The sequence below is a fragment of the Lipotes vexillifer genome, unplaced genomic scaffold, assembly GCF_000442215.2.
Source record: "Lipotes vexillifer unplaced genomic scaffold, Lipotes_vexillifer_v1.1 scaffold82, whole genome shotgun sequence".
Lineage (NCBI taxonomy): Eukaryota > Metazoa > Chordata > Mammalia > Artiodactyla > Lipotidae > Lipotes > Lipotes vexillifer.
In genome coordinates this window covers 1,557,458-1,578,696 of record NW_006783121.1, presented here as the reverse complement: position 1 = coordinate 1,578,696, position 21,239 = coordinate 1,557,458, and the positions used below count along the sequence as shown (strand labels likewise).

General features: G+C 37.7%; 1 protein-coding gene across 1 annotated transcript in view; it reads left to right on the top strand.

Annotated features, from left to right (window-relative positions):
* DIAPH2 (diaphanous related formin 2) overlaps positions 1-21,239 on the top strand; it is an 886,998-nt gene that overhangs the window by 807,645 nt on the left and 58,114 nt on the right. The gene's annotated exons all lie outside the window — the stretch shown is intronic.

Below are 21,239 nucleotides of genomic sequence, written 5' to 3'. Positions count from 1 at the left end.
CAGGAGGAAGAACCTCTCCATAGACTGTGTAACTGTCCTGAGGACATGGTATTTGACTAACAGCAGAGTGAGCTAGCTAGCCCCGTGACTTGCGAGTGACGGAAAAGTTTGGTTTCGTCTGCTGTATTTAATATGTAGAGTAATTAGTCAATTTTTATCTTAGTGGACAAGCCATCTGGCTTGGGTCCCCAAAGTCATCCTTTTTTTTCTAATTTTTATTTGCAATAATTTCAAATTCACAGAAAAGTTACAAGAATACTATTGAAAATTCCTGTATACCCTTTACTCAGATTCACCATTTTAAACACTTGGCCACCTTTGTTTCGTATATCCCTTTACTCCTTAATATTTCAGTGACTGTTGCCTAAGAAGAAGATTATTTTCTTAGGGAACCATAATATAATTATCAAATTCAGGAAATTTATCATAATATAATACTTTCGCCTAATCAACAGTCCATAGTCTGTATTCCAGTTGTGTTAATCATCCCGATGATTTCTTTTATAGCATTTTCCCCTCCAATATAGGATCCATTTCAGGGCCCTACACTGCATTTAGTTGTCTTGTCCTTTTAGTCTCCTTTACTGTAGCCCCTCGTGACATTGCATCACCTTGTTAAATATGAAGAATGCTGGTCGGTTATTTTATAGAACATTCCTCAGTTTCGATTTTTCTGATGATTAGGTTCAAGTTATGCACTTCCATTTGGAGTATTACATGAGCCAAGTATGCCCTCCTTAGGATTTCCCATCTAGAGGCACACCATGTCTTTCTATCCCTCGTTGGTGATTGTCATTCTGATCACCTGGTTGATGTGTTGCCTGGTGTCTCCACTTAATAGGTATTATTTTTCCTGTTCAAAATAATAAGCAATCTGTGGGGAGACACTTTAAGACTGTGTAAATATATTGCTCTGCATCAAACTTGCCCCATAGATTTAACAGCTATTGATGATTCTTGCCTGAACCAATCTTTACCACAATGGTTGCGAGTCATCTTGTGTTAATTTCTTTGGGAGCAGGGGAAAAACCCCCAATAATTTATTCTGGTAATTTTCAGAAGAATCCAGTTGATTTCCTTCCACAATGTTCTAATAAAGGAAACTGTTCTCTCTGGAATCAGAGTAGTCTATTCAATGTAACTCAAAATGAGCAGTAATTAAAATCAAATGATTTTTGCTCTAGAATCAAGATAGATGTATAAATGCTCTCCAACAAGTTATACAGTAAACTCTGCTAAAACAATACACCAGGTATATATAAACATGATTTCAGTGCTTCTTGAAAAAATGAAAGTATTTTTAATTGATTTAATGGCAGAATTCTGTAGTTTCCAACCGACCTTATTTTTTTAGAATTTGTTTATGTACTTTCAAACTTTTCAGCCTTTGCTTTTCTGTGTCTTTAACAAATTATCACCTCATCCATTTATTCATGTTTCATCTAATTTATATATTTCTATTCTTCCTTCCTTCTGCCCTTCCACATTACCTAAATCCTTTATGGTTGGGAGTACTTAAATATTTAAATTTGGTTTTCTCAGCCATTTTCTAAAATTGGAGATGAGACTTTTCAGGCATCACGATGAAAGAGATTAAAGTTGCATTATATCAATATTATAAAATGTTTGTATCAGAGTTGCTAACTAATGTTTTATATATTTAGTTAACTGTACAAAAGTCAACTTCTGTCCTGTATAACAACCCTAATTTTAATCTTTTAATATAAATTTTTTTAATTAAAAAATTTCATCTTTTCTATTTAGCATTCCCCATAAATAGCCAACAATTTTAGTGTTTCAATGAAAAAAAAAATTCAACATCCTCATGAACCCTAACTGCTTAGTGTATATATATATAAGTAAGTTGAAATAGGTGAAAAAAATCATTTACCTGACAACTTTCTAGTCACTTCCTTAAGTCTCTGATACATTTTGGATAAACAAAAATTATGGAAATTAGGTTCATTGGCTACCTCAGCCAGATGATGATGGTCAACATCATTAGTGATAAGACATGTAGATAATATGTTCCCTTCATGTGATAAACATGGCATTTTACCTTTGTGGTCTTCCTCCCCGAAACATATAACCTCAGTCTAATCAAGAGGACAATACCAGGCAAACCCAAATTGAGGGACATCCTGCAAAATATTTGACCATTACTCCTAAAAACTGTCAAGGACATCAAAAACAAGGAAAGTCTGAGAAACTGTCACAGCCTAGAGGAGCCCAAAGAGATAATGACAACTAAACGTGACGTGATATCCTGGATGAGATCCTGGGACAGAAAAAGGACATTAAGTAAAAAATAAGGAAATCAGAGTAAAGTATGAACTTTACCTAATGATAATGTATCAGTGTTGGTTCATTAGTTGTGACAAATGTACCACACTAATGTAAGATAATAATAATAGAGGAAAGTGGGCATGATGTATATGAGAACGCTGTACTATATAATTTTTCTATAAGTCTAAAATTATTTTAAAATAATTTATTAAAAAATTAAGTGCCTTAGGAATATTATATTTGATATGAGATATAAAGTTAGAAATTCTAAAATCAGGGAGTTCCTGAAAATAAAAAATACCATAAATTTTTTTTTATACTTGATAAAGAATAGATAATGCCCAAGATCACTATCATCTAGCTTTTTTTTTTTTTTGTGGTACGCGGGCCTCTCACTGTTGTGGCCTCTCCCGTTGCAGAGCACAGGCTCAGCGGCCATGGCTCACAGGCCCAGCCCCTCCATGGCATGTGGGATCTTCCAGGACCGGGGCACGAACCCGTGTCCCCTGCATCAGCAGGCGGACTCTCAACCACTGCGCCACCAGGGAAGCCCCTGATTATTATTAATCAGTATTTCAAGTACTATATGTTACAGAAAACATGAAAATAGTAGAAAATGATTAAAAGACTGTGGTCCCTGTAAATGGTAATATAGGTGAACATAATTTATACAACAACAGAGAATAGAGTGTTGATTCCAATCTTTTATGCATCCTTAGGGAAAGCACTATCTAAATGAGATAATTGCTTTACACTTCATGGAGGTGCCATGCAACTAAAACACTTGTAATACCAAGGAATTCTAAGAATTTCCAGGACTTTACTAAATGAAGAATTAGAGGAAAATACAGATGAGTGAATCATAAAGAGTATAAGTTTTAAAATGTATCAATGGAAACTCAGGCTCAGCTCTTACAATATGTGGCATTTTATGGACTAAGGCAAAATAAATCCCTTTGAAAACTTAGTACCATTTTTGACCTTGAGCACTCAGTGTAAATTTTGCCGTGAATAAGAACCCCAGTTAGCAAATTACTTGGCTGTATTATTGAGCGTATGAAGTCACATGAGCACTTCTGGCTCTTTAGAATGAAAATATTGTATGAGTCAGCTTTTGAATTTTCAAAGAATTTCTATTGGTCTGATCTTAACACATTATAGCTACATGAAAATTATCCTCAACATTTGGATCAGCTATTTTTAAACAGAATATTTTGGAGGTATGACAAATATACTAAAAGACAAATAGCCATTTTGTATTTATACCAGAGTATATTAAATTACCAAGGCCTTCAAATACCCCACACTAGAAATACCTATTTGTAGACTAGGTACACTGGATCAGTTACCTCTTCTTTCAATGGCATTTTGGCTTCACATCTTCTGCCTTCGTAAATCCAGCAGCCCAGTTGCACTCTTTTCAAGTATGTTTAAATATTGGATTGAGAAGCATATATCCTGCGACCTCATAAAATACTATTGCCAAAGAATATGTCATCAGATTGAGTGAGATCCAATAGAGACCTGCATTATACAAAAATTACACAAAATTATACACAAGTGATTGAGTCTAAAATATATTTACTTACTGCTGAATTATAAGCAAGGCACAGTGCTAGGTGCTGTCAAGTCTGAAAATTAAAGCTGAATAAACCATAATCCCTGTCTTTAAGGAGCGTACAGTTCATTGGAGGACACAAGTATAGAGGGAAATAATTTTAATATGGTACATGTACATAATTCTATAATAGAGGTAAAATCTAAACTATACGGAAATATGGAGGAAGGAAGGATTAGCTTTCACTAGGGACCTCTTGGAAGCATTCATGGCAGGAGAAGTATTTGAACTGGGTCCTAAATTAATGGGTTAAGCTTTCACAGGTAAAAATGGAAGAGGAGAAGGGGAAGTAAGCGTGGGATGGAAGCATTTCAGACAGAGGGAGGCTGAAGGTGGAAATAGGTACAGTGTTTACAAGTAGTCCAGTGTGACTAGAGTAAGAAGTCAGATCACAGGAGGTCAAATAGATGACACGGGAGTTTGAACAGCATTCTGCATGCAATGGGGAAACCATTAAAGGTTCTTGGGCAATAATATTTCGAGATCACACCTGATGTTTGAATGATCTATTGAACAGTCGCATGAAGGGTAGATGGAAGGGACAGAGATCATTTAGGTGATGCAATGATAAGCTCAAGTTTATGGAAGTCAATTAGTTAGCTTAATTTTAACAGCTTAGAATGTGTGTTAAACAGCCTCTGAGATGGTTCTTCATGATCCCAACCTCCAGGTATTCATGTCCTTCTAATAATAGAATATGGAAAAACTGATGGGATGTCATTTCTGAGATTAGGTTACAAAAAGACCTAGCTTCCATTTTGTGTGCTCTCTCTCTGTCCCTCTCATGGATCACCAGCTGCCATGTTGTGAGGACACTTAGGCAGTCTGAGGAGAGAGGCTCACATGTTCAGGAGTCAGTGGCTACCAGCAACCATGTGAGTGAGCTTGGAAGACTATCCTGCCCTGGTTGAGCCTTCAGATAAAATTGAACCCCTGGCCAATGGCTTGACTGCAACCACATAAAAGACCTTGTGCCGCTGGCACCAACCAAACTAAACCCAGATTCTTAACATATAGAAACTGTGAGATCATAACTGCTTCTTTTTAGCCACTGAATTTGGGGGTAATTTGTTAGGCAGCAGTAGGTAACCAATGCATATAATAGGTCGAATTCAATATCTAGCCTGTCTTGTCTTTGTGCTAGATTATGAAATATTTCATCTTTGTCATTTCTGTACATAATATGGCTTGAAAATTACTGGATTATTAATAACATCCAGAATATTCTCCATATTTCTTTGTATAATCTTAACTATTATATTTGTTGTAGAAGTATTTCCCCCCTGGTAATACTTCTAGTTGTTTGCGCTGTGTGTAAAGTGCTCATTCAAAAATATCTTTGTTATCCCTTGACATTTAAAGCTGTTGGATGGACTTCCCTGGAGGTCCAGTGGTTAAGCCTTCGCCTTCCAGTGCAGGGGGTGCGGGTTTGGTCCCCGGTCGGGGAGCTAAGATCCCACATGCCTCGTGGCCAAAAAGCCAAAACATGAAAATCCGGAAGCAGTATTGTAACAAATTCAATAAACACTTTAAAAACGGTCCACATCAAAAAAAACCTTTAAAAAAATACGTAAAGCTTTTAGAGAAATGAAAGATACAGGATTTATATGTAAGAGAGGTCTTAGGAAACTATTTTGTGTTTTTTGTTGTCGTCTTTTAAATCAATTTATTTTATTTATTTATTTATTTATGTTCGGCTACGTTGGGTCTTCGTTGCTGCGTGTGGGCTTTCTCTAGTTGTGGCTAGCGGGGGCTACTCTTTGTTGTAGTGTGCAGGCTTCTCATTGTGGTGGCTTCTCTCATGGAGCACGGGCTCTAGGCATGCGGGCTTCAGTAGCTGTGGCACGCAGGCTCAGTAGTTGTGGCTCACAGGCTCTAGAGCACAGGCTCAGTAGTTGTGGCGCACGGGCTTAGTTGCTCTGCGGCATGTGGGATCTTCCCGGACCAGGGATCGAACCCGTGTCCCCTGCATTGACAGGCGTATTCTTTAACCACTGTGCCACCAGGGAAGCCCCTAAGCACCTATTTTGAAATTAGACACTTCTCGTATCTTCTGTTTATTCTTTTTAGGAAAACAAATTTGTTTTTAAAGTTTTTGGAGTACCATAGTTAGAGAACAGTAACTTTGAGGATTTGTTGCCACTTTGATAATGGGGGGGGGGGGATAAAAACCTACTGGAAAATAATTAAAGAAGTTGCTAATCAGTTCATTAATCAAGTGTATCTGCTGCACATTATACAGAAACAAATTGAAAAGGGTGCTGTGTTAGCCAGAAACTCCCTCGCAAATAAAGTCAAGAGGGAAGATAAAGTAAATTGACTTTCCTTTGTGGTTGATTTCTATCTAAGGAGATCTGTCTCTAAAACACTGAATGAAGGAACTTGCACCTATGCATAGATTCAAGCTTCCACTCAGACTCTGCACTATGCCTTAGTTCTACAAGATTACTTTGAACTATATTTAATCAGTCTGTCTTTAGTTTTTGCTTTTGGTTTTGTTTGCATTTATAACCCGTTGACGATTTTCATTTTCTGAATGCTAAATATACTTTAGAAAGAAGAGGAAAAAACTAATAACACCTTGCTCACTGCATTACAACAATGGTTTTGTAACCCAATCAAAAGTATTAAATAGCTGGATACTAAAAGGTTACCCAAAATTCTGTCCATGGACAAAAATATTTGTCAGCAGTTAGAATGAATCTGGTCCTTCCCACTCTCTATGGTGCCTTAGCTATAATCATGGCAGTGAGGCATTGTAGCCTGAAAAAGCATAGATTTTCAATTATAATTAGAGTAGATCTTCCAGACAGGTCTCTTCACAAGGTCTAAGGTTCTCTACAGGGTAAAAGGGGTGACTAAAATCTGACTTAAAACAATATAGTCCTTCCTCTCCTCTCTTGATACTGACCTTCAGATGTATTGGTGTTTTTTTTGTTTTTTTGGGGTTTTTTTTGCGGTACGCGGGCCTCTCACTGTTGTGGCCTCTCCCGTTGCGGAGCACAGGCTCCGGACGCGCAGGCTCAGCGGCCATGGCTCACGGGCCCAGCCGCTCCGCGGCATGTGGGATCTTCCCGGACCGGGGCACGAACCCGTGTCCCCTGCATCGGCAGGCGGACTCTCAACCACTGCGCCACCAGGGAAGCCCTGTATTGGTGTTTTTAAAAGCCAAATCCTAGAAGAATTTGCAGTTTCAGAATTAGAACTCACTTGAGTTTCATTAGGTTTGAGCCAGACACCAGTATGTGTCATTTTCTGAAAGCAAAATAATTTAGATTCAAAGCAATAGTCTATGAAGGAGAAACAGCTGACCTGGCAATTGCATTTAAGACTCCCTTGGGGGGACTTCCCTGGAGGTCCAGTGGTTAAGACTTCGCCTTCGAATACAGGGGGTGTGGGTTCGATCCCTGGTCCGGGAGCTAAGATCCCACATGCCTTGCTGCCAGAAAACCAAAACAGAACCAACATTGTAACAAATTCAATAAAGACTTTAAAAATGGTCCACATCAAAAAAAGAAAAAATCTTTAAAAAAGAAAAACAAACGACTCCCTTGCTATGGACAGATGTATGATAACTTATTTTGATATTTCATTTTATTTATCTATTCCTTTAATTTTGGTACTCAATTTTAAAAGAGCTCAGAAATATTAGACTTTTGATATACACATATATATAATGGGCATAAGTCTGAAATCCACAAATTTGGGTACATAAGAAATGTAACTTTATTTTTTGTAATTGAACTTAATTCTATCTTGAGACCCTATCCTACTGGGTAGTACCATAGAGAATGAGAAAAAAAAAATAGGGCAAGATATATATATAAATTTATACCTCATGTGCTATCCCCACCGTACCGTAAGCATGTAATACCCATTCATTAGGAAGCGGATTACATGTTTACTCCATTATAGATTATCTAGGGTTATGTTGAATTTACTGATGAGAAATATGAGCAAAGAAATGCTACTGGATACAAAGTATTTTCCTTTCCAAAGGCATTAATTTAAGCGATTGGCCTATGATTATCCATCTGCTCTAGCAGTGAAAGATCCCTAAAGACAATGCTTGTCTTCTATCCTTTTCATACTCAGTATGCTGTTGGCATTAGCAAATATTAGCCCAAAATGGCTGAATTCAGGGTCCAGAAGAGAGAAATATATGAACTGCAATGAGTCACTGATAAGATCTGAGTGAAAAATCCTTACATTTTTTTAAAGGCTTAGATGAATGGACACAGCTTTCTATTGTTTTGTTTATCTTTGTCTTGTTTCACACTCCCTCCCCAAGGGCATGTGTGTGTTTAGTGAGAAAAAGAAGAGTTCTGCAAGTGGGAAATGCCAACTAGAAATGGACACTTTCACAGGAGTAGAGATAAAGATAAAATATTGTATAATTTACCCCTGTGTACAAAATGCAAACCAGATGTTTTTTTTCATTGATTTGCAAAGTCCACAGTAGAATTTTCTGGTAATTAGCATCTTGCTGAGACTAAGTGAAGTAATACTTAACTTTAGAATGGTTTAATGGACTTCAAGTCATATGGCATTGTTTTGCATGTTTTTAAAAATAAGGTTTTAAATTAAAAACACAAAGAAAATCTTAAGTAACTTAATATCACCAAGTTATTATTAGAGAATTGATCATCAATATGCAACTGATTAGAAGATATAAATATACGAATCCATCATGTATAAAATGGTAGGCGCTGCAGAATTCTAAGCTGTGAAGGCAAGTGCTTGACAAATAACAATTACCTGTAAAGATAGTCTAGAAGCCAAACGGTGGTTTAGCATCCTTGTTGGAAACTTTCTTTAGAAGGGAAGATGTGTGACCTTCAGTTCCTTTGCTAATCATCAGTTATAGACACTTAAAATTTTATATTTATAATAATTCTATAACTTTCTAGTAATTGTTCATAGAGTGACATTGAATTTTCTAGACAGGATATATGCATATATCTCTCTTGAGCTCTCAGGAAGGAGAGAGAAGGAGAGAGAGGGAAAGTGAGAAAGAGAGGGCACGAGCAGGGAGATAAGAAAAGTAAACTACCTACTACTTACTACTTAGAGGCATGGTAAAAGTTGCCCATTCCTCATGGGTAACCTAACTCCCCAATTCACCCTGACATTTCCTCCCAGATATTAAAAGCCAAACTAGAATTCTGTTTCTGAAGCAGAGGAAATTAAAGAAAATTCAAGTCAAGAGGATAAGGAGAAGAGAAGAGAGTTAATTATATTTCGCAAGGGTCCCAATCCACTTAGATCCTTACTAGGGTACTCAGCATTTTTTCACTGTGGCATTTGCATTTAGCATTTTTTAAATTGGGATGAAATTGTTTTTATAGGTACTAGAGGAACCATTATGAGGTCGCCAAGAAGTACTGAATATGGTAACCAAAGCAGGGGGGAGGGTAGGTAAGTTCATCTCACATAGGAAAGCAAACTTTCCTTCTCTCAAGTCATCTTTCTGGTCAATATTGCCTGTGTATCACATGCAATGAAAAGGGAGGCAATTACTGAAGTACTCAATAGGAAGATATGACCTAAAATAAGTCTTTTGTGACTCTGTCCATTCCTGCCATATCCGAAGGGAATGCAAATATTTCTACATTGCTATGCCATGATACACTTGAGCTGGCAAGGGATGGACAAACTCAGAGTGACGGTTCTTTTTTCCGGTGTTCATACATGCCTGTGTGTGTGTGTGTGTGTGTGTGCGCACCCATGCACATGCACAAGCACGTGCGCGCACCTGAGTGCACATGTCAAAACAAATTTGGCTTCACTGATTGCATTCTAGAATTTCCTTTCCATTATATGCCCTGACAAGAGGGCAGATGGGCAGCATAATCACAAAAATAAAAATCACAAAAATCAATGTGGTTCTAGAATTCTAAAGAGGAGGTGTTTTTCTTTTCCTCTTAGGAGAAATAAAAAGTATCATGTTTAAATTACCAACTAGGATTATGGACTAACTTTCATCCCACACAAAGAGTGTTGCAAAGGGAGATAGTGAGATCTCCTAGAATGCGTTGAAAAGACGGTGGCTGATCAGTTTTCTGGTGGTTTTGGCACATCAGCCTACTTGGAAGCACAATGTGGGTCTAAAACAACTTCAGCGGAATCAGATGAGAGCTGATTCAAAATGGGTTCTTCTTTCTGATAGGCATGAGCTTAAGCAGTTTGCTGGGCATCTTGGAGCTGCTGCCACGGCATGATTAATTTTTCATATAGTCATATGGTTACCAGTTATGCCAGCCTCCCAGTCAGAAGGCCCTCAGTAAGTGTTTCAGGCTTCAAGTAGAGGGATGGGTAAGGGTAAGACAAGACTCTAGCTGAGGTTTATATGAGAATGTAACTAGTAATGGGTGCTAGAGGCCCAGAATACCAGGCTGAATTGTTGGTTTGGAGAACTCAAATATATTATGGATATATTACTTGTATTATATGTAAGTAAATACAGACATGGGTTTGATCATTGAATCTCATATTCTGATTTGGGTCTATCGAAGGCAATTCTTTCTGGGTATCAGCTCCGAAAATGGTGATTCACTACTGCCTGCTAAATGTGAAGAAACGGGACTTCTCAGTGGATCTTTCTCGATGGTGTTTTAGATTCAAAACTGACAGTTTAACCTGTTCCCCTTTCACACATTCTTGCAAAGCCATGACACTGCAGCCAAGGGAGACATAATCCCCTTTCCTGCCAGGGCTCTGGGTGGTGGTTGCATCATTCTATATCCTGGAACACACGATTCTGCTTATTGGTCTTAAGCATACATGCTAAACTCAGCAGCAAAAACATAACCAATATATGGTAGAGAAAGACCAGGAGGCAGCCTCCCAGTCAGAAGGCCCTCAGTAAGTGTTTCAGGCTTCAAGTAGAGGGATGGGTAAGGGTAAGACAAGACTCTAGCTGAGGTTTATATGAGAATGTAACTAGTAATGGGTGCTAGAGGCCCAGAATACCAGGCTGAATTGTTGGTTTGGAGAACTCAAATATATTATGGATATATTACTTGTATTATATGTAAGTAAATACAGACATGGGTTTGATCATTGAATCTCATATTCTGATTTGGGTCTATCGAAGGCAATTCTTTCTGGGTATCAGCTCCGAAAATGGTGATTCACTACTGCCTGCTAAATGTGAAGAAACGGGACTTCTCAGTGGATCTTTCTCGATGGTGTTTTAGATTCAAAACTGACAGTTTAACCTGTTCCCCTTTCACACATTCTTGCAAAGCCATGACACTGCAGCCAAGGGAGACATAATCCCCTTTCCTGCCAGGGCTCTGGGTGGTGGTTGCATCATTCTATATCCTGGAACACACGATTCTGCTTATTGGTCTTAAGCATACATGCTAAACTCAGCAGCAAAAACATAACCAATATATGGTAGAGAAAATGACCAGGAGGGGACAATTTTTTTTTTTTTTTTTGGAGGAGACATTTTTTAAAAGCCAAGAAATATACTGAATAAATAGTCTAAGATAAAGGTGAAAAGTGAAAAAAGCAAGCAAGAGTAGAAAGAATAAGGGGCTCAAGAGAGGATAAGTATTAATATCAGAAGGTATATCCATTATCAATTGCTGTATAACAAACCACCCCAAATTTAATGACTTAAACCAATAATTCATGATGCTGCAATTTGAGCAGGCCTCAACAGGGCAGTTCCCCTGCTAGGCTCACCTAAGGTCACTCATACGGCTACAGTTATATGGAGGCTCTGCTGGGTCTGGATGGCCCAGGGTGGACTCACTCACATGCCTGGTGGTTAGTTGGAAATGTCAGCCCAGCATTTCCAATCTCATGGCCTCTCCAGAAGGAAGTGCAGACTTCTTATATGGCCTGTGCAGTGTTTCAAGAGGTCAAGAACGGAATCTACACAGTCTCAGGAGGCCTGGGTCAGAAGTCACACAGTGACACTTATGCTGCATTCTATTAGCCAAAGCAAGTCACAAAGCCAGTCCAGAGTGAAGGGGTGGGGGAAATAGATTCTACCTCTAGGTGGGAGAAGCTGCACATAATATGTGTTCATATTTAATCTATGATAGAATTTAAAGGACTGTGAAAAAAAAGTCATGGCCAAGTCTAGCGTATTCTTAAGTGGAATCATTTTTAATATCCACCATTTTAAAGTACTCCTTGAAGAGCCTCCATTTACCATGTTTTAAATGTCTCAACATATATTATTCTTGAATCCGTTGAAAGATAACAGTACTGAGAAATATTTACATTTTATTCGCTCAAAAAGCATTGAATGCCAGTTGGTGTCAGGCACTATGATTGATCTGTCACTCTCAAATCTATCAGCAGCCTGAGATGTAAATTGATTCTTTCCTGCTTTATTATAATAATTGTTGAACTTCCTTTGTAAGTGCATTACTGACCTTTGATAGAAAAAAGATTAATTCATATATTCATCAAAAACACAAGAAGCACCCTCCCCTATCAAACTCCTTCAGTTGTCACCCTTCTACTGTCCCAGAGATTCGAATAGTATCACATCACATGAAGTTGTAGTTGGAAGGGAAGGGGAAAACTAGTAAGGTTTATTTAAATTGAATTCCAAGGCATATAAGATATCCTCTTCCCAAGAAATGAAAGCTAGTAGAATATTAAATCAATAATATACATACTTAAATGAATATTATTTAATGTGATAGTTAACCGTTATGTAGAGTGTCTAAAACCAAAGTGATTCAGTTGTCATTACAGCAACAAAGTGAAATTTATAAATGGATTGTCACTAGCTTCTTTTCAGTTTGTTGTAGAGTATTCCTCTGAGGAGAGAGGGAACCAGAAATAAAATCGATGCACGAGACGCAGTGTTTCTGCATCTCCATTTTTCCACCTCAGTTTTAGTTTTGATGTTATTTCCCTCTGGAGGCTATCTGAAAGCTAAAATCCTATATAAAAATCACTTAGGCCATGTTATTTTTACTGACTAGAAGTCAGCTTTCCTATAAAATATGCCACAAGATATTACTTTAACAGTTTTGGTTCAAGGGGCACCAGGCTCTACAGACTACCTGAGCTCCAGCAGTGGTACATTCTTTTAGTTGGGACTCTAATGCTTGTCTGAATCATTGGGCTAACATTCTATTCATATTTTCATGTTAGAAAGGCAAGTTAATCTCTACTTTTAAAGGAGGTTTAAAAAAGAAGGCTTAAGAAATAGTAAAAGAAAAAGATCCACTGAAAAATAATTTTACAACCCATTCAGTTTCTTGAGTATGTATTGCAGACCTACTCTGCATCCAAGCTTGCTGTCCCTGGCTGCTATGAAAATAGCGGAGACAAATTCAAACAGTCTCTGTGCTTGAGGTACTTAGAATCCAGTTGGCGAGACAAACTGAACACTTAATTATGGACTCAACTTGGTATTCAAGACTTTCCATGGTATAGTCTTCAAGAGACCTTTTCTGCCTATGTTTTTTCACTACTTCCTCCATCACCTACCCTCTACTCCAGCCTAACTGAATGATTCCCTTTTCTTTGACTGTACCTTACCTTTCCTACCTCTATGGCTTTCCCCACCATCTTCCCCATATCTACTCTTCAAGGCCCATTTCAGATACAAATTCCTTCATGAAGCCTTGCTGCCTGAAAACACACACATCACTCCCACCCACTCGCCCCCAAATCCAACGCTGTTTCCCCTTGTCCCTCTGTCATTGCACTTAATTCTTTGTGTTATAGTTGTCTCTTTATCCTATCTCCACCACCCATTAGATGTGGAGTACTGAAAGCAGGGACACTGTTTAGCTCTGTCTCCTCCAGTACCTAGCACTTAGAGGCGTCATAGCTATTTAGTTGAATTAAAAGTGAACGCAAGAAAATTTTGTGACCATCTGCCAAAATGTATAGTCCCCGTGACAGTGTAGGAGATGGGGTAGCTTTTTTTCTTGGAAGTTTGATAAAAAATATATACTCCTGTAAAATGAATCACTTGGCCAAAATTTAACGGCTAAACTAACATTACTGTATGTTCATTACTCTGCATAATGTGTTTCTCATATACGTAAAAGCACATTATTTAGTCGGAACTATCATGTTAAATTTCCCCAGTAATTCCTAAGGGCTGTCAGCTGCTCTTTAAATCTTGATTTTCTGTCAGGAGGAATTAACAATCTTGCCTTTGAGTGAATTTAGAAGCAATGAGGGATTGAGCAGAAATATTTGAATACCGTCTCCGTGGTAAATTGGATATCCAATTTTCAACTTAGCCTTAATAGGAAAAAAAAGAATCAATTGAATTCAGAACCTGTTTTTTCCTTTTTAACATTTTCTCCCCTTTTCAAGTGAGTTAGAATGGAAGGGTATAGTTCTTTCTCAGTGTGGGGAGGGAGGAGTCTATTTTCATTCACTTTGAGAGGTTTCTCAAATTCCAGTGAGCCTTAATTTATGGACAATCCATATAGCTAACTCTGTAAGGTGATCCTCTGGAAATCAAAGGAAAATTCAGTACAATAACACAGAAATTGATTTGCATGAGATTTAAATAGTGTTTATTCTACAAGCAAAAGCATTCCTCTCCTGCCTCCCTGCAAACGAATTTTGTTGTCACATACTGATACTAACACATTGAAATCACAACTCAGTTTCCAAAACCAAACTGCCCTGTATATCCAGAGATGTTAACTTACATCAAGCTAATAAAATATAGCTCTTAATTTTTAGTTTCAGCTACACATCTGTACATGGCCTCAGATTAAAAGTTCATTAAAATTACAGAAGGTTGAGAGACATTGATAAATAGGCTTAAAATGTTGTGGGGGGTTTTTTCGCCTCCAATCACTCTTTTTTGCCAACCCAAGTTGCATCATGTACCATCCAGCAGTACATTTAGCTGTCATAAGGCTGCTGATAGAAGATGTCCGTCTGCTAGGCAGTGCAGAATTACAACCACTTTCTCAGCGAAGCAATAAGGTGGAGAGTGTATTTCTATCTGTGTAGTATGACCTCATGTGTGTCACTCACTTCCACTTTTTCTTAACCAGGCAGCAGTTTGCTCAAAGTTAACTTTTTTCATATAGTTAAGAGGAAATGTTAGCAGACACAACTCCAAATTATTTCTGTGTGCAACTCCAATCCTATACTGAGCATTTGAATATAGATGTGGTTCACGTTCATGACAGTCATTATACTTTACATGAAAGAATGAGGTCAAACTGTGGGGACCCCAATCAGAAAGAGCTGAATGCCTGTGGACACCTCATCCTTTCTCCCTGCCTCCCCTACTCTTGCTAGGGATCAGTGGTATCGCCTATCAGACCGGTGGTAGAACTTTACAAGAAATTGTCTTCTGTCTCGCTCAGATACATTACTTTTCTAGCTCAAACTCCGCTTGGGGCATGGAAGGTTTTCTCGGTTAAGTTGACCAGACCTACTCTTCTAGCTTTTGCAGTCCTAGAGCAAGAAAAGTATAAATGTCAACAAGCAGAACAAGATGAGTATAACCAGAAGTAGAAAGAAGCCAGGGGATGAAGGCCAAAATCTAGTTAATCACCGGTGGGTAATTGAGTGTTATCAGCAAATCCCTAAGCTTCTGCTTCAAAAGACGTTGAAACATGACCAGCATGCCTCTTACTTTGCATAGGTGCTGTTCTTTGAATTTCTTTCCAAGCCTGTGCTTTTAAAATCAGCCTCAGATTAGATGCTTGATAACCCTTCTTCTTAGAAGTCACTCTAACTCCAGCATTATCCTTTGAGGTGGCTTCAGGTTTTCCATGCCTCATTTCAGTTTCCAGCATTCCAACCTTTGCTCCCGCACAACTAATATTTTTGGTACCAATCTGGGGCAAGAACTGTCGCTCATCTAATCCTCAAAGAATCTTTACAGGATAGATATCATTATCCTCATTTTATAGATGAAGCACCTGAGGCCCAGAGAAGTTAAGCAAGCTGCCGAAGGTCGTACAATGGCTAAATGATAGTTAGAATTGATCCCAGATCTGCCTGATTCGGAATCCTTTGGTCTTCACGTTGTTCCATGTTGCCTCCCTATTTAGGAATCTTATTTAGATATATATATATATATATATATATATATATATATATATATATATATACAGACATATCTATATATATCTAAGTTCAAACCCATGCTCCAACGTCTGACAACAGAAACCACTTTCTTCTAGGGGAAGGAGCAGAACTGAGGATGCCAGAATGCTTTGTGCAATCTAAAGCCAAACTCCCCAGTCATTCATTCATTCATTCATTCATTCATATTCTCTCTATCACTGGCCGCCCCCTACACACACACACAATTTTTGATGGACACACAATTTTACATCATTTTTAATCTGGAGAATTTGTTCTTCTTTTCTGATTACTTGGCCCTGCAACCTGCCCACAACAGTATGACTCACTCTCTGTGACTCTCCTTGAGGGCCCTTGTTATGAGTTCTCATTTCTGTGCCTCCTTTTTGAATATGCTCTAAAGAGCAGGGGTGGCCTTTGGCAGGAAAGAATGGCATGTCAGGATGGCTCTGTAAGCCATGTTGCTTTTCTTAATCATGAAAAGGCACCACTATTCAATGATATGCCCTAGTTTTCTAATCTAATCGAATGTACAATGATAGGGTATTGGGGATTAAATACAAGCCCACTTCTATCCAAAGCTGACAATGCCTTTAAAGCAATGTGTAGTATTTTGCTCATTTCTTGTGAATGGTTTTTTGCATATGCCATACATAATTTTTCTTGTATGCTCTGTGCAAGATGACACCTTGAAAAGAAAAAATATCTATAAAAAGATTAACGTAACTTGGTCTTCTGGCTCACGGTTTGATTTAATTACTTGACCAAGTTGACTCTAAACTTTTATGTTGCTTTGAACGTTTTTTCTTGTCACAATACGAACTTGAAAAATGTCCAAGCAGCTCATTAACTTACCTGCAACTGAAATAAGTTAATTCATATGTTAGTTATTAAAAATAATCTATTTTGGAATTTTGCTGAGTTATTTGTACATGAAAGCCCACATCGAGAAATCTGCACATTTATAAAATGACAGGTAGAGATTTTCCCAAGTGCTGGGAAAATATTTTATCTAAATTTTAAAAGAAGAAGAAAAGAAACTAATTTGAAAACACTTGAACATTTTTTGTGATTTTAACTTGCTTTTTATTCGATTTGTTTGATTTTATTCACCTATGATCCAATTTGTAGATAGGCTGACATGCTAAATGGCTTCAGTATTTGGGTTTAACTTACTGTAAAGTGGATCTTAGAAATTAAAGTTTCAGGTTAAAACCTGCCTTTCAGGTCTTCTTGCCTAAGTGTATATGGAAATATGGAAATAGCCTAATGTGCATAAACACATTCAAAATACTCTATAGCTCTTAAAAAATGTTTTCAATTTTGAAATAATTTTACGCTTACAGGAAAGTCACAAAAAATACAAAAATAGTCCAAAGATGTTGATATGCCATTCACCCAGAATCCCAAATATTAATATTTCATGACATCTGCTTTATCATTCTTTCTCTTTTTAGATACAGACATACACACATGCATTATTTTTTCTGAATGTTTGGAGTAAATTGTAACATGATGCTCCTTTACCTCTAAGTACTTAAATGTATTTAAGTATAAAATTAAAACATTCTTTTATGTAACAGTAAATTTATCAGCATCAGTAAGTTCAAATGGATAAAATCCTATTTAATTGGTAGACTTTATTCAAATTTCATCGATTCTCTCACTATTTTATAGCAAAATTTAAAAACTGCAAGATCACACATTGCATTTAGTTACAATGTTTGGTTTTTTTTTTCTGTGCGGTTTTTTTCTTTAACATCTTTATTGGAGTATAATTGCTTTACAATGGTGTGTTACTTTCTGCTTTATAACAAAGTGAATCGGCTATACATATACATATGTTCCCATACCTTTTCCCTCTTGCATCTCCCCCTCACACCCTCCCTATCCCATCCTTCTAGGGGGTCACAAAGCACCGAGCTGATCTCCCTGTGCTATGCAGCTGCTTCCCACTAGCTATCTATTTTACGTTTGGCAGTGTATATGTGTCCATGCCACTCTCTCACTTTGTCACAGCTTACACTTCCCCCTCCCCGTATCCTCAAGTCCATTCTCTAGTAGGTCTGTGTCTTTATTCCCGTCTTACCCCTAGGTTCTTCATGACCTTCTTTTGTTTATTTTTTTTTTTCCTTAGATTCCATATATATGTGTTAGCATACGGTATTTGTGTTTCTCTTTCTGAATTACTTCACTCTGTATGACAGACTCTCGGTCCATCCACCTCTCTACAAATAACTCAATTTTGTTTCTTTTTATGGCTAATATTCCATTGTATATATGTGACACATCTTCTTTATCCATTCATCTGTTGATGGACACTTAGGTGGCTTCCATGTCCTGGCTATTGTAAATAGAGCTTCAGTGAACGTTTTGGTACCTGGCTCTTTTTGAATTATGATTTTCTCAGGATATATGCCCAGGAGTGGGATTGCTGGGTCGTATGGTAGTTCTATCTGTAGTCTTCTGAGGAACCTCCATACTGTCCTCCGTAGTGGCTGTAACAATTCACATTCCCACCAACAGTGCAAGAGTGTTCCCTTTTCTCCACACCCTCTCCAGCATTTATTGTTCGTAGATTTTTTGATAATGGCCATTCTCACTGGTCTGAGGTGATATCTCATTGTAGTTTTGATTTGCATTTCTCTAATGCTTAATGATGTTGAGCATTCTTTCATGTGTTTGTTGGCAGTCTGTATATCTTCTCTGGAGAAATGTCTATTTAGGTCTTCTGCCCATTTTTGGATTGGGTTGTTTGTTTTTTTGTTATTGAGCTGCATGAGCTGCTTGTAAATTTTGGAGATGAATCCTTTGTCAGTTGCTTCATTTGCAAGTATTTTCTCCCATTCTGAGGGTTGTCTTTCAGTCTTGTTTATGGTTTCCTTTGCTGTGCAAAAGCTTTTAAGTTTCATTAGGTCATATTTGTTTATTTTTGTTTTTATTTCCACTTCTCTAGGAGGTGGGTCAAAAAGGATCTTGCTGTGATTTATGTCATAGACTGTTCTGCCTATGTTTTCCTCTAAGAGTTTGATAGTGTCTGGCCTTACACTTAGGACTTTAATCCGTTTTGAGTTTATTTTTTGGGAATGGTGTTAGGGAGTGTTCTAATTTCATACTTTTACATGTACCTGTCCAGTTTTCCCAGCACCACTTACTGAAGAGGCTGTCTTTTCTCCATTGTATATTCTTGCCTCCTTTTTCAAAGATAAGGTGACCATATGTGCATGGGTTTATCTCTGGGCTTTCTATCCTGTTCCATTGATCTATATTTCTGTTTTTGTGCCAGTACCATGCTGTCTTGATTACTGTAGCTTTGTAGGTAGTCTGAAGTCAGGGAGCCTGAATCCTCCAGCTCCATTTTTCGTTCTCAACGTGGCTTTGGCTATTCGGAGTCTTTTGTGTTTCTCTACACATTGTGAAATTTTTTGTTCTAGTTCGGTGAAAAATACCAGTGGTAGTTTGATAGGGATTGCATTGAATCTGTAGATTGCTTTGGGTACTAGAGTCATTTTCACATTGTCGATTCTTCCAGTCCAAGAACATGGTATATCTCTCCATCTATTTGTATCATCTTTAATTTCCTTCATCAGTGTCTTATAATTTTCTGCATACAGGTCTTTTGTCTCCTTAGGTAGGTTTATTCCTAGATATTTTATTCTTCTTGTTGCAATGGTAAATGGGAGCGTTTTCCTAATTTCACTTTCAGATTTTTCATCATTAGTGTATAGGAATGCCAGAGATTTCTGTGCATTAATTTTGTATCCTGCTACATTACCAATTTCATTGGTTAGCTCTCGTAGTTTTCTGGTAGCATCTTTAGGATTCTCTGTGTGTAGTATGTCATCTGCAAAGAGTGACAGCTTTACTTTTTATTTTCCGATTTGGATTGCTTTTATTTCTTTTTCTTCTCTGATTGCTGTGGCTAAAACTTCCAAAACTCTTGAATAACAGTGGTGAGAGTGGGCAACCTTATCTTGTTCCTGATCTTAGTGGAAATGGTTTCAGTTTTTCACCCTTGAGGACGATGTTGGCTGTGGGTTTGTCATATATGGCCTTTATTATGTTGAGAAAAATTCCCTCTATGCCTACCTTCTGCAGGGTTTTTATCATAAATGGGTGTTGAATTTTGTCGAAAGCTTTCTCTGCATCTATTGAGATGATCATATGGTTTTTCTCCTTCAGTTTGTTAATATGGTGTATCACGTTGATTGATTTGCGTATATTGAAGAATCCTTGCATTCCTGGAATAAACCCCACTTGATCATGGTGTATGATCCTTTTAATGTGCTGTTAGATTCTGTTTGCTAGTACTTTGTTGAGGATTTTTGCATCTATGTTCATCAGTGATATTGGCCTGTAGGTTTCTTTCTTTGTGACATCCTTGTCTGGTTTTGGTGTCAGGGTGATGGTGGCCTCGTAGAATGAGTTTGGGAGTGTTCCTCCCTCTGCTATATTTTGGAAGAGTTTGAGAAGGGTAGGTGTTAGCTCTTCTCTAAATGTTTGATGGAATTTGCCTGTGAAGCCATCTGGTCCTGGGCTTTTGTTTGTTGGAAGATTTGTCATCACAGTTTCAATTTCAGTGCTTGTGACTGGGCTCTTCATATTTTCTGTTTCTTCCTGGTTCCGTCTCGGCAGGTTGTGCATTTCTGAGAATTTGTCCATTTCTTCCAGGTTGTCCATTTTATTGGCATAGACCTGATTGTAGTAATCCCTCATGATCCTTAGTATTTCTGCAGTGTCCGTTGTTACTTCTCCTTTCTCATTTCTAATTCTATTGATGTGAGTCTTCTCCCTTTCTTTCTTGATGAGTCCGGCTAATGGTTTCTCAATTTTGTTTATCTTCACAAAGAACCAGCTTTTAGTTTTATTGACCTTTGCTATCATTTCCTTCATGTCTTTTTCATTTATTTCTGATCTGATCTTTATGATTTCTTTCCTTCTGCTAACTTTGGGGTGTTTTTGTTCTTCTTTCTCTAATTGCTTTAGGTGCAAAGTTAGGTTGTTTATTTGAGAGGTTTCCTGTTTCTTAAGATAGGATTGTATTGCTATAAACTTCCCTCTTGGAGCTGCTTTTGCTGCATCCCATAGTTTTTGGGTAGTCATGCTTTCGTTGTCATTTGTTTCTAGGTACTTTTTGATTTCCTCTTTGATTTCTACAGTGATCACTTCATTATTAAGCAGTGTACTGTTAGCCTCCATGTGTTTGCATTTTTTACAGATCTGTTCCTGTAACTGATATCTAGTCTCATAGCGTTGTGGTTGGAAAAGATACTTGATACGA